Source organism: Mauremys reevesii, linkage group 9, assembly GCF_016161935.1.
Source record: "Mauremys reevesii isolate NIE-2019 linkage group 9, ASM1616193v1, whole genome shotgun sequence".
Classification (NCBI taxonomy): Eukaryota; Metazoa; Chordata; order Testudines; family Geoemydidae; genus Mauremys; species Mauremys reevesii.
The window spans coordinates 83682182-83697137 of NC_052631.1; the positions used below are offsets into that span (position 1 = coordinate 83682182).

The 14956-nt window shown below is 43.1% G+C and overlaps 1 protein-coding gene across 18 annotated transcripts in view; it reads right to left on the reverse strand.

The window, feature by feature from the left end:
* Nucleotides 1-14956, reverse strand: part of NEXMIF (neurite extension and migration factor) — a 226612-nt gene that overhangs the window by 64586 nt on the left and 147070 nt on the right. The window contains exons 1-2 of one of the 18 annotated variants that reach the window (XM_039487177.1): nt 3875-3929; nt 587-636 (exon numbers count right to left, since the gene is read on the reverse strand). The exons of 15 other annotated variants lie outside the window; for them this stretch is intronic. The gene's annotated coding sequence lies outside the window, so the exon portion shown is untranslated. Of the gene's footprint in view, nt 1-586; nt 637-3874; nt 4035-11017; nt 11069-14956 lie in introns of those variants that run through there. 2 more of the 18 variants (XM_039487182.1, XM_039487184.1) reach the window with 2 other exon arrangements.

Genomic DNA, 14956 nt, shown 5'->3' on the forward strand with positions numbered 1-14956 from the left:
TAGCGGGTCTAGTGAAGACCCGCCAAATCGACTGCAGATCGCTCTCCAGTTGACCCTGGAACTCCACTCGAAACGAGAAGAGTAAGGTAAGTCGACAGAAGAGTGTCTCCCGTCGACCCAAGCTACGCTGACTTGAGCTACGTTATTCACGTAGCTGGAGTAGCATAACTTAGGTCGACTTACTGCGGTAGCATAGACTTATCCTTAGTCACTGTACTGTAGGGAAAAATATAACAGATCTCAAAAAGCTCAAACCCAATGCTGGTCTTGAATTATATAGTTACTTTGATTTTAAAATGATCGTGATTGTATAGTAATAAAATAGAAATTGACAATTAAAACGTTAACTGAGGTGACAGAATTATAGAACAATACTTGCTGAATGGTGCTTAATCAACACTAAATGCTTTACTGAGCAACTGGTATTTAATAGTAGCCATCTTACTAAAACAAGTTTTTGGGGACCTGCTTTAAAGTGGTTCTTTAATATTAAATATGTCCACTAATGATATTATTTTGAATTGAACTGCAATATTTTAGTTTTGATTAATTCAAAGACTATTTCATGGAAAAAATGGTTACTAACCTTTCGTAACTGTTGCTCTTTGAGATGTGTTGCTCATGTCCATTTCATTTCTGTTTTTAATTAAATGTAAATTTGTATTTTTTACAAATGTTACTCCTACACAAAATATACTAGCTTCTTTGCAAAATTCTTCATAATATACAATTATTTTGCCTGTTAAATGTTGTACAAATAGCTTTATTGTATCATTAGTACTAAAAAATGTTCAGTCAGCACTGCTGAAAAAATATAAACTAACTATGTCAGAGATACATCACTTTCTAGTCTTACTATTTTTTAAATGCCTTATTTCACAGTAGATAAGTAAAAAATCTTACCACCTGACTCAGTGAGAGGCTCATTTACTCATGCAAATTTGAAACCAAGTGTCATAATACAATGAAATTATAAAAACATATCAAAAAGAAGTTAGCAAGTCACTAAATTTAGCTCCTAATGGAGTTCAATCTGCCTTACACTGCTTTATGGTAATGGGAATAGTTACAGCACTCTGTAAACATCAGAGTGCAGTTTAGAAATCATTATATGTGCATTGTATTTTGGAAAGAAGTCTTTCAGGTTTACAGGATCCTACATCTTGAATTAAGTGAGAGTTGAATTTTGATCCTAGCAGAGATTAGAAATATGCTTAGTAAAAATAAATTAAAATGCACTGTAATTATCTCACTACAAGTGCTCAGTTGTGCATATGCCATCATCCAGAAATGATTTTAGTTAACCTCTTTGCAATTGCTGATACAAGTGCAGAAGCCGGAATTATTACAGGCTAGATATTTGCATTAGTATGGCTCTTCTAACTCAGTACAAAATATCAGATCCTGATCTTCTGAAGTACTGAGCACCTCCTGCCTAGTGCTGAATGCCCTCAACTCCCTCAGAAGTCAATGAGAGTTAAGGACACTCAGCACCTTACAAGCTCCAACTATAAATGTGACCAGTAATGTCAGATGAAAAATTTGTACTCCCTGAATGAATTACAACAACCCCAGTTTTAAGGCATGGTCTAGATTCCTAGCTATAATATTCTTCTCCACTCGTTAAAGCTTTTTCTACAATACCACTTTTGTCAGGAAGGCTTGTCAGTCAGGGGTGTGGAAAAAAAGCACACACACCTCTGGCCAACGTAAGTTTCACCTGCAAAAGTGCTGGTGTGGACAGCACTATGTCGGCAGGAGGGGCTCTCCTGCCAACACAGCTAATGCGGCTCATTGGGAGTGGTTTAATTATGCTGAAAGAAGAGCTCTCTCCTGCAGTCAAAGAGCGGCTACACGGGAGACCTTACACCGGTGTCCTGTAGTGTAGACATAGCCTAAGAATCCTACAGCAGCACTGGCACTGCCTCTGAAAAAAAAAAAAGGCAGCCCAACTATCTTTTAGGACAGGACAAGAGCAAAGGAGATAAAGGATCAGAGAAGACTGAAATTAAAACAGCCATGTGATATGGGCCACATGTAATTGCTCATTTAATATCTCTCACTGATATAACATCAATATTATGCTATGCACTTCAGGAATGCTAAAGGCAAAGGATCTCTTTCCTGCGGAGTTTTCCTGTAATTTAAGTAGCCAGTTTACAGGAGTTTATGATTTAAGTATCCCCCTGTCGGAGACCCAGGTTTGGTTCCTGGCCTCTAAGACCCCAGACTCATAAGAGCCCTGGAAGTTCTGCAGAGACAGCATGTCTTGACCACATATGACTTTTAAAGAGAAGAGAGAGACCCACTGTCTATATGTGTAGTCCTTCTTGGCTTGAAGGATGATGGCTACAGCATTAAGTCTTGGCCACACAGGTGTCATGGGAAGGGGAAAAATGAGGGTCCTCAGTGCTCCTCCCAACCTTCCAGAGAAAGATGAAAATCAGGCATTGTGGTGGGTAGAGGCACGGGATCCATGAAAATGTACTGAATTCCAGTCAGGACCGGGCCAACAATTCGCTGCATAGTCCTTAGGTAAGTCCGTTAATCTTCCTGCACTTCTATCAACCCACAGGTAAAACCAGAGGCATCAATAAAAAAATATAACCTAGCTGTGATTTCTTCTATGTGCTGGAAATATACATACACCTCTATCCCGATATAACGCGACCCGATATAACACAAATTCGGATATAACGCGGTAAAGCAGCGCTCCGGGGGGGTGGGGCTGCGTGCTCCAGCGGATCAAAGCAAGTTCGATATAACACGGTTTCACCTATAACGCGCTAAGATTTTTTGGCTCCTGAGGACAGTGTTATATCAGGGTAGAGGTGTATCTTTATGTATATATATAAATATACAGACTATCTGTATGACCCGAATAACTGTGGTAGAGCTGTACTCATAATACCATCCATTTCTCCTAATGGATATGACAACAAGGTGTGGGGAATGAAAGGGACAAGGAGAGATGTTCTATATAAATGTATTAATTTTTTTTTTATATTTCACATACTATTTGGAGTGTGGCATTGCAGTACATTTCACTCTACAGTCTGAATTTTATTTTTATCCTGAGTTAGATTTGAATCAGGGTTTGCAAAAGACAAAACAACACACTGTAATCATCCAGTGTGCCAATTAAGCTAAAACATACCCTGAAAATTAAAATTAAATGCCAAAGCTATGAAAAGAAACAGACAGTTTTCTCAGGAAAAAAATTAAAGAGAACATGTTCTTGGCAGTCCAAAAATGTATCCAAAGCAGTTATATAACTTACTATCATCCCTCACATCTGCATACTATGTATCTTCATCAAATTCTGTACGTTTGTGCACATTTATAATCAAGAATTATTGAAGTTGATTCCATAAATTTCATTTAGTTGTTCACTGCTGCTATTTGTTTCCAAGGCAACAAATGCACTTTGCCCAAGCTGCACAGTAAATCATGATTGTTCTGAATTTGGGGGTCCTTACCCCTTGTGCTGTGGAGTGGATGCACTTCTACTGGCGAATAACGTGCCAGCACTTAGGCTGCAATAATTAGCCACAGATTTGGTTGAATTTTTTTTAAATGAAGCTATGCTATGAAAGAAAAACGCAAAATGCAAAAGCAAATATGGACTGTGGGCTGCCATGTATGGACAGCTACTCCTTGCTGACAGGAAAGAGGCTCATGCAAAGCTTCCATCATACCTAATTTGCACCTAGGGTTGCTAGTGGTTGAGAAATCCATTTTCAAATTCAGAAGTCAAGGCTAGTTCTGTCATTTTTGTCCTTTCCATCACAGAGGATGCAAAAGGATAGAACAAAACAGAAAACCAATGACAAACATTTGAAATGGCAAACATTATATACAACATAGCATCTACCTCATTATCTTTATTTGCTGTAATGCCCATCCCTCGTTTCTTACTTCATCTTTCTTTGTCTGTTATCTTCATTTCTTGTGGTTGGCTAATTAAACACCTAGTGCATGGTGCCCAGTATTTTCAGCTCTCATTAAAGTCAAACAGGCACTCAGTACTTTGCAAGATTTTCATCTTCAGACAGCAAGATTTTGGGAAGCAGGGTCTTTTATTTCTGAAAAACACCACGCAAACTGATTATGCTTATAACAGAATGGCAGTGTCTTCTGTTGACACACCCTGTTAGCAGGTGTTGGAACCCTACACGGACATACTAATTTAGGCCTTATTTACACAGAAGTTTGCACCAAATTCGTACTAATTTGCTATAGCAGGTGCAGCTCCTTAACTCCGCCCTGGCTATATAGGTGGGAGTGGCTCTCTGAGCAGAGGGATTAAAGCTTCTGAGGCAGAGAGGCCCTTTTGGGAAATTTAGGAACAGCCTAGTTTAGGGCAGAAACTGAGCTTTATTTGGTGTTATTGTTATTTCAACTACCAATATAAAAACTCCAAGAATGTGGGTGAGTTTGGGCACTAATCCTGATTATTGTTGTTCCATGAAATATAGCAGCATAAAGACTGTGCCCATTAACAGTGTGATGTAAATATTAAAAATAATAAATAACTAGAATGCCATACACACATCCCCTTTATACTGCACAACCATGGTACAAATCATGGATGATACATCCTGTTCTGGATATCACAGGTAAAACATATTTTAAATAAATAGTTGCAGAGAAAAGAAAAGCCCAGAATTTCAGAAAGACAAGTGGGACAACATAAATCCAGAAACCAACCACTGGGACTAAATGGAGTTACAACATGTTGAATATTCCTGCAAACTTCTCAGGAGAAAAGCTTGCATGAAAAGCCATTAGCTCAGCATATTTGAAAACGAAAACAGCCTTGTACCAATACCTACATATTATGGATACTGGACTTTTTAGAGAGGCAAAATAGTTATTCTTGTCCACTTTGTAATAAGCAACATCTCAGTGGCTGCAGAAATACTGTGTAAGAGATAGTGGGGACTCACCCTTACCTAGCAAGGGTATTGATGCTGTTTGGCATAGTCTGCAACTACTAAAACTAAAATGTATCAATGCACTGTAGAGAACACAGGACCCCGATTTACTCTAGCGTAAATGGAGATCAGAATTTGTGGAGCTACTTAAGATTTACTCTGGTGGAAATGAGATCAGGATCTATCACACTGTGTTTAATCACTTGCAAAAACTCTTTGCTGCCTAGTATAGTCCCTCTACCATGGATATTATTCCCAAAGTGATTAACAGAGACAATATTCCTGATGACAATAGCCACTTATTATTTTCAAATGCTGACAAGTCTTAAGCTTTCTGCTTTGATTATAAGTGTGATTCTACATTTAAATGATAGACACAAAGAATTTACCATATCAGACTGGCTCAATGATCCATCAAGTCAAGCATGCAGCCTCTAGCAAGTGTGGCTATGCCTTCTGAAGAAAGTAATATAATCCCTATACTGCTCCTGGCCAACTGCACAGTGTGGGTAACTGTGAGGACACTTCTTTTCTGATCTCTGAAGCAATCAGCTACTGCCCTGAAGCATGTGAATTGATTGCTCTTATTAACAGTGTTATTATTGGCCATGAAATTATCCAGACTTTCTTAAATTCGCTGAGATCATCTGACTATTACACACTTCTAACATTGGATTCTAGCCTGTCACATGTCATGTTATTGATTATACAGCAGCGATAAGGCTAGAAAATGATCAATAGAAATGGAAACAATATCATTTCAATTTAAGTAGCAGGAAGAAATAGCCCTTTCATTGTCATATTATCTCAAGAATAGAACTCACTTCTACAAAAGGGTGCAGAATCAAAATAACTAGAAATCTCCAAGATGCGCTAGAAAACACTTGAGCCAGAAATAATAATAATTATTATTAACATGTTTATTATGGTAGGGCCTATGGGCCAACTAGAAGTGGGGCCCCACTGTGCTAGGTGCTGTACAAACAGTATATTAGATGGTCCCGTCCCAAAAATTCAACTACTGAAAAAAAAGAAAGAAAAAACAGAGATGTATTGGAGGATTGACTATGCACCTGAAACAATTCTACTGATAGCATCACTGTTAATAAATATAATGTAAATGGGAGTTACTTTGTGTTAACAGCCACTAAGTATAACCAAACTCCTCTAATAGCAACAAATGAAATCCAGTCTATAAAGTCATATTTTTGAACATGAAACAAAAACATCATTGCACTCTTCAGACACCAAAGTGACAAACTGTATTAAAGATTCCAATTAAAGGATCTCTTCAGCTTTTCAGTTGTACAGTCTAACCCCTTTATTCATGACTGCATTTCCTGATATTATATGAGCATGAAAAATAATATGTACCAACAGCACCTTCTTCATTTCATACTACAATAAATGAAAAGCAGCTCAGAGGACTCACTCCATGTGCAAGACAAAACGTTCTCTTTCAAGAGCACCATTAGAAATGCATGCTCCAGCACTTGGACAAAGGTCGTACAATATTTTTATATTCACTGATTTTAGCTGCTCAGGAAATATTCTCTGGCCATTACTACAAAAGCAGGAGTTCTCTTTGAGCAGCTTATTAATAGCCATAGGTAACACTTGTGTGCTGGGGGGAGGAGGGAGAAGCATCCATTTTTACCAGCCTTTGCAAGTGCTACATTCTTTTCCACAGTCTTTCACTTGCACTGTCAAAATTGGCTTCCCCCCTCCATTCTTAGTCCAGGCATCTGGGGGAAGGGAGTTTTTGCAATCAGCTCTTACACACACTGTGAAGAATGGCAGAAAAGTAAATTTCCCTTGCCAGCTGTTTAAAAGAGATTATCAAGGTTGAAGGGCCCAAAATTAAACCTATCGGGGCAAATTCTTTTTGGGTTACACACATGGTCCCTCATTATCTGCAATGAATTGGAATGCAAGCAACAGAGAGCGGGGTTGTGTTCTAATATGCCCTCCTGGATGTAAAAACTACATGTGCGCGTACACACACACACACACACACAAATATCTGCTGGGTGAAAAAAAAATCTACAATGCAGCCATGCATGTGCACGTGACACAAGCACCTGTATATCACACTCCCCCACTGCCCTCCTGCTGGGTCCATTCTTAGGAAGCAACAGAGATTTGAAATGCTCTCCAAAGGCTCTATTTGTCAATGAAGGCTGTGTGAGCTACCTGGACTGTAGAGATTACTCCCTATTCACAGGAGGTACTTTGCCTTCAGAAATAACAACATAATGGCAATTTCAGCTTTCTGAGGTCGCCTAACTTGCCCTCTGCCCAAGTATTGGAGGGGGAAGGGAGGAGAGCTCCTTTTCAGTTGGAAGATTTCCCCTTTCAACTCAAACACTTTTCCTAGCAATCAGTCTGAGCAGGAGATTTTTCCCTAGTTGCCTACAAAACTCAGACAACTAAACGCTGAGGCAAGGGGAGGGAAGAGAGAGAGGCAGAAAGCCAAGCTCAGGACCTAGTCTCCTGGAGTGACTTCCCTAGAAAGCTGGAGTCCGTGATGAAGAACCAGGTTCAGCAATGAGTGCCGGCACAGTTTGCTTTCATGAGCCCCCAACCTGTGAGCAACTCCCTGCTGCACACAGGTGGCTTCTCTCATTATTTGTTATACTTGGTTTTTTGCTTAGGCCAAACTCTCCACTGAGCAAGTCGGCCCATCGAACAGCCAACATATACAACATCTCAGGGCCTGTGCACCTCAGAAGAACACGTACAACTAAGGCTGCTTGAAAAAAATTTCACAGTGCTGCAATCACTGTATCATATTGAACTGGAATCTCCACTGGCTCCATGGTGTGGCATATATTCAAATCATGCCAAGGTAAAACTATAGGCAGCAATGCCAGTGCGGGAGCTGGAACTTTAAGAGGGCTGCAGTGCTCATTTTGGAAAGGGTATTTTTTAAACAACACTCCAGTAATCAAGTGAACTGTGAAAGCATTTCTTTTTGTTCTCTTTGTACAGGCCCTAGCACAATTGGGTCCTGGTCCATGCTTAGGGATCCAAGATGCTGTGGTGATATAAATAATAATTATTTTAAGGGTAGGGGAATTTTCAGACTTGTTAATTACGGTTGGGTCCCTTTAAGGTAGGATATTCAAAGCTGTAAGTAAACATGGTTGTCTAGTACTGACCTTACTAGAATTCATTTGCACCATCCATCGAAGACACAAAACAAGTTATTCCGAAGAGACAGTTTATTATGCAGGAACATATGCAAGGCAAAACATTTCTCTTATTTAAAATTTGCAATGACCTTTATCCAACCTCCACAGAGATTCTACAAATGTGTAAAGGACAATGGCACAACAAGGAACTGGTGTACATATGGGCACTTGTGAATGGATTTCCTTGATATATAATTATTTTAACAAGCCCCAAAATAGTAGTTGCAATGTCCTGGGATGTCAGCATAATCTGCTGCAGTTTTTAGTCTTTGGGAATAAAAGGCTTTTGTACAGTTTTAAGCACAAGAAATCTTATAATGATGGCTACTTGCTGCATGCCATTTGTTTGTATACAGAACAGAAAGAGGAAGAAGAATTAATTTCCTCAATGGAGTCAGGAGGAAAGAACAGGGCCTACATGTCAGAAATTCCTCACTTCTAATCCTGGCTCTGCCACTGACTCACTATTCAGACTTGGTTCACTCTTCCTGGTGTCAGTTTCTGCATAGGTAAAATGGGGGTAACAGTTCTCACCTCCCCCGCAGGGTGTTTACAACAACTAATAATAAACAACATCTGTAATGCACTTTGAAGACGTGATAAGGAGCATCACCTAGCTAGCCCAGGCATTTCTAATTCACTCCTCCCCTTGGCTTGTAGGCGCCAGGTAATGTTGGAGACTGAAGGAAAGGTGCTGTACTAACTTGGAAGCCATTCAGGCTGTTTGTGGAAGGGAGGTATGCAGGATACAAGGCACCATGGGGAACCCGGGGGAGGAGTGTGGCTCCTATGGCCAGCAGGGGAAGTGAGACTGAGTATCTCACCAACCCAAAGTGTAAAAAGCAAGGAGATGGGTAATTAAGTAATACAGCACCGCATCTACACACAACTCATGTTTTCCACTGCAGCACTGTATGTATAAACATGGTTTCATTCTCACCAATACATTTCCATCACCTCATTATGTCCACAGTCGTGCTAACTAACATGGAGCTGTAGTTCCAACCACAAGTAAAACAAACAAAAGAGCACATACATGCACCGATTTGAACAGTGTAATTTCTCCATAAAAAATTCATACCAACTCTAGAGCAATCATAAGCATCGATCCCCTGTTCACACATGCTTCCCTAAGCATTACAGAAAACTGTCAGAGCTTCTGCGTGCAACCTGACATCACCCCTCACTTACCGTTCATGCATGCACCAATACAAAACCACATACAGAACTGCACAAAAAGGCAATTTATGAAAACCACATTAACCCGATATTAATCATCAAAACACAGGAAACTAGGTTAAAGTTCAAGGGTACCTGTAGGTGTCCAGGATGAGGGTGGAGCCACCTGGACACCTGGTGGTGAAAAGTAGGTAGTTGAGGCTGAGAAGGAGAACTGATGAGTGCAGGGTAGATGTTTATTTCCTCTTTTTATGGTCTGGGTTCATGGAACATGAAATCTAGCAACCTAAACTCAGTGTAAGCAAAGATTCTGGGGGGGAGGAGATTGTTAATAAATGTGATTTTTAATGAACAGCTGCCCCTTCCACTAAAGGAACCGTACCCCTCCCTCAGGCCTCTATGGGAGCAATGGCCATGCTGAAGTCTCCAGGGCTCTGGAAAGAAACCATGTTCTGCAGATAACAAACTGAACTGATATACAAGTCATACAAATGCACAGAGCTGGGACTAAAACCCCTTGGTCCTTTAGCATCTTAAAACATAACCCCATTTGGGCAAAAGGAGAACGGACTCTAGGTTTGGCCCTTCTGCTGAGATTGTGTGTGCGCACGCCTGCCTGCCTATGTGCAACTGGGTCTATCTATATTTGTGGAAGAATGAAGGAACTCATGCAGGGGTTTGTCAAGATGAATGGGAAAAGCTTAATTAAAATAAGTTTTAAAAACCATCAGGTTTTTTTAATGTTACTTAGATTAGCACCCATCCCAAGATTACACTCAATCTAAAATGTGCTGCCTCTTTTCAGACAGTTAGCTTTGCACATAAAGCCTTGAAGATGTCAAAGTCCATGCCAACCTAATAAAATTAAAATAAGTAAATTCAATATGACTAAAATGATGCAGACCTCTTCATAACCTTATTTTGTGCAAACTTCCCTCTATCTAATCCAACATCATCATTCCCCGAGGCAAGTTGAAGCTAACCAAGGGCCTCTTACTGGGGAGTATGCCTATGGATATCTCTCTTCCTGGAGCATTTGCAGGTTCAAGCACTTACATTGCAAACTCCTTGGAGCAGAGACTGTGTAGAACAGGTTCTCTAGTACATTGTGGCTATTGTGTGCCACCTCACAGGCAGAATCCAGACCAAGAGCTATGTATCCAGCCCAGAAAAACTTCCCCCAATGGAAAAGTGATCCTCTGGTGGGAAACAAAAGAAACATTTCTATGGCAGGTTAATTAAAAAAGCCAATAAATAGGAGCTCTTTGAAGCTGTTCATATGTTTGGAATGTTAGAATAAGTTCCAGCAGAGATAGATTAATGAGATATCAATGGTGCATGATAAATGCAATTTATCACATGGCTCTGCAATTTATTACATAGCTATTGCCATTATATATGACAGTTACACAAACACCATATATCCATTGTGGCAAAGTTCCTCCTCTCCTCTAGTAGGTCCTGCGCTTATTGACGAATTTCTTCCCCTCAGTGGTTTTCCCCACAGTCTGGATCAACTACTCCTATGTCTGATTAGGAGTAGCGGGGCTAGGGGGGAACCCGGGCCCGCCCTCTACTCCGGGTTCCAGCCCAGGGCCCTGTGAATTGCAGCAGTCTCTATAGTGCTACTTGTAACTGCTGCTTGACCGCTACAGTTCCCTGGGCTACTTCCCCATAGCCTCCTTCAAACACCTTCTTTATCCTCACCACAGGATCCTCCTGGTGTCTGATGCTGCTTGATTGTATGGTGTTTTCCTCAATCCTCCAGTAGTACCCCCTCTCAGTTCTTAGTTCCTTGTGTCTCTTGCTCTCAGCTCCTCATGCGCACTTCTTTCCTCTGGCTCCTCCTCCCTAGACTGGAGTGAGCTCCCCTTTTTATACCAGGTGCCTTGATTAGCCTGTCCTGATTGGCTGCAGGTGCTCCAATCAATGTAGCTCTCTCCGGTGCCTTCTAGAAAGTTCTTAATTGGCCCCAGGTGCCTTGATTAGCCTGGAGCAACTGCCATTTTGGTTCCCATGGTACTAGGGATTTGCTTAGCCTGGAGCTAACATACCTGCTCCTCAGTACTTTCCTGTAGCCATCCGGCCTTGCTCCATCACATATCCCCCCCCTCTGCTCAACACCATAGGGTTAGGCAACTTGGGACGCCAGGCAGTGTGCTTGTGAAAGACCATCAGCGTTGCCGTGGTGGCATCCAGCCCTATGCCGTATACAGAACTGGAATGGTTGGAGGGATAAGAACCACCTGGTGACCCTTGCATTCTTTTCCTTATTTCTCTGCATCCACTGGAGGGGTGCGTGGTCCGTCACAAGAGTAAATCGCCGGCCCAAGAGGTAATAACGCAGCGTCTCCATGGCCCATTTGACAGCGAGGCATTCTCTCTCAACTACTGCATACTTCTGTTCTCGTGGGAGCAGCTTTCTGCTTAGGTAGAGAATCGGGTGTTCTTCATCTCCACTCATTTGTGACAGAACTGCCCCCAACCCCACCTCAGAAGCATCTGTCTGTAAAATAAATTCCTTGGTAAAGTCTGGGGCTATGAGTATGGGGTCATTACAGAGGGCCGTCCGAAGGTCTACAAATGCCCCCTCTGCAGCGTCGGTCCACTTTACCATGTCTGGACCTCGAGCCTTCACCAGGTCCGTTAGAGCACTTGCCCTACTGGCGAAGTGGGGAATAAACCGTCGGTAGTAGCCTACCATGCCTAGGAATGCACGGACCTGCTTCTTTCGGGTCGGCCGGGGCCAATTTTGAATCGCTTCTAGTTTATTAGTTTGGGGCTTCACTATACCCCTTCCTACAATATATCCCAGGTACCTAGCCTCTGCTAGTCCTATGGCACACTTAGCAGGATTAGCGGTGAGGCCAGCCCGCCTTAAGGTGCGTAGTACTGCCTCAACCTTCTCCAAGTGGGTTCCCCAGTCTGGCATATGGATGATGACATCATCTAGGTATGCAGCTGCATAACTAGTATGGGGGCGCAGCAGCTTATCCATGAGGCGCTGGAATGTGGCCGGGGCCCCATGTAACCCAAAACGGAGAACAGTGTACTGGAATAGCCCGTCTGGGGTGGAGAACGCTGTCTTTTCTTTAGCTTCTTTGGTCAGGGGAATCTGCCAATACCCTTTTGTCAGATCCAGTGTAGTCAAGAAACGGGCACTACCCAGTCGGTCAACCAGTTCGTCGATGCGTGGTATGGGGTATGCATCAAACTGGGATACTTCATTCAGTCAGCGAAAGTCATTACAGAATCTTGTGGTACCATCAGGTTTGGTCACTAGAACAATTGGACTGCACCACTGACTGTAGGATTCTTCAATAACGCCTGATTCTAACATTTTCTTTACTTCAGACTTGATTTCTTCTCTTTTGGCTGCTGGGATTCGGTAGGGTCTCAGTGTTATTTTGGCTCCAGGGATCGTGCGGATATGGTGATAGGTCTCAGTTGTCCGCCCCGATTTTGTAGAGAAAACATCTCGGTTACGATTAATCATATCGGTTGCCTCAATCTTTTGGATTGGCGTCAAGTCGGGTGATATCTTTACTTGCTCATGTATGTTATCCTCCTGGGGAAGAGTTTCCTGGATGACTAAGCATGCCTCTCGATCATGCCAAGGTTTTAGAAGATTGATGTGGTAAATTTGCTCCGGTTTTCTGTGGCCTGGCTGCCATGCCTTATAGTTTACCTCTCCCACGGCTTCAATTACTTCATAGGGTCCCTGCCACTGGGCCAACAGCTTGCTTTCTGCTGTGGGCACAAGGACCATTACTCGATCCCCTGGTTGGAACCGTCGAAGCTTTGCTTGGTGGTTATAATGGGTCCGTTGGGTCTCCTGTGCTTTTTCCAAGTGTTCTCGTACAATGGATATAACCTGGGCTATCCGATCCTTCATCTGTAGTACATGCTCAACTATGTTCCTTCCGGGATTTGGCTCCTCTTCCCAGGCTTCTCTGGCTATATCCAATATGCCTCGGGGGTGGCGCCCATATAGTGGTTCGAATGGAGAGAAACCTGTGGAGGCTTGTGGAACTTCCCGGATGGCAAACACGAAGTAAGGCAATAGGGTATCCCAGTCTTTCCCATCCCGGCTCACCACTTTCCTGATCATGGCCTTGAGGGTCCTATTGAACCTTTCCACGAGGCCGTCTGTTTGTGGGTGGTATACAGAGGTCCGTAGGGCTTGTACATGGAGTAATGAACAGAGATCTTTCATCAGTTTAGACACGAAAGGTGTCCCTTGATCAGTCAGCATCTCCTTGGGAAGCCCAACCCGGAAAAAGATCTGTACTAACTCCTTAGCTATTGTCTTGGAAGCTGTGTTGCGTAGTGGGACAGCTTCCGGGTATCGGGTTGCATAGTCTAGTACAACCAGCACATGTTGGTGGCCCCGAGCTGTCTTCTCTAGGGGCCCAATCAGATCCATGGCTATGCGTTCAAATGGTACCTCTATTATTGGAAGAGGTATCAAAGGGGCCCGTAAGTGTGGGCGAGGGCTATGTAGCTGACACTCTGGACAAGAGGTGCAGTATCGCCTGACATCTTCATGTATTCCTGGCCAGAAGAACCTTCGCAGGATCCTGGCCTGGGTTTTCTCTACCCCTAAGTGTCCTCCAAACAAGTGACTGTGGGCGAGGCTTAATATGGCTTTTTGATGTTTTCGGGGCACCAGAAGTTGATGCATCTCCTGCTCCTGCATTTGCACCACACAGTACAGGAGATCTTTCTTCACTATAAAGTAGGGTACTGGACCTCTGACCTTCCCTTCCACTGCTATCCCATCTATCTCAGCCACCTCTTTCCTGACGTTATCATATCTGGGGTCCTCTGCCTGGTCCCGTCCGAACGTTTCTCTCCCAGGACTAACCTGCCTGAGCTCCCAGGGGCCGGCTTCTGCTTCTTCCAATGGCCTGTCGCCCTCATGGCTGGGGCCAGCCTCCGGCTCACCTTCCGTGTTGGTAGTTTCTCTGTTGGCTGCTCGTGCCCGTCTGCCTACTAGCGCAGTCTTCTGGCCCTGGGTCAGGATCTAGGTTCCCAAAGCCTTCGCAGCCTTCCTTTCTTTTTTTGTCTTCCGGGCCTTTTGGGGGGCTGATAATATATCCTGAGAAAACTCAGAAAACATGGGGGGTTGACATTCCCCCAATGATGAGTCGCTGTCAACAGGGTCTCCACTTCCCTGCAGCCTCTCAGGGGGAAGTAAATTATCAAACCCTGGATAGTCTCTCCCAATAACTACAGGATATGGGAGTTTAGGTACAACGCCCACTGTCACCTCAATGGGGTTCCCCTGAACCTCTATCTCCACTGGGATGGTGGGGTATTGGCTCATGGCCCCATGCACACATGTCACTGCTACACGTTTGGCTTGCAGCAGCTGGCTACTTTTTACTAGCTTACCCAATATATGGGTGATAGCACTCCCCGAGTCCACCAGTGCTGTAGTCTCTGTTCCATTTATCTTCACTGGCCTGGTATAGTTATGTGGGGCTAACGCAACGCCCGCAAGGTGGATAAGGGACCATGGGACCTCCCAATCCCCCAAGTTGCATTGCATAGGCTCTTCGGTGCTGGGACACTGTGCTGCTATGTGTCCCCACTCCCCACATGCATAACATCTACAGCTGTTTCTAGTCAGTCTCCCATCCT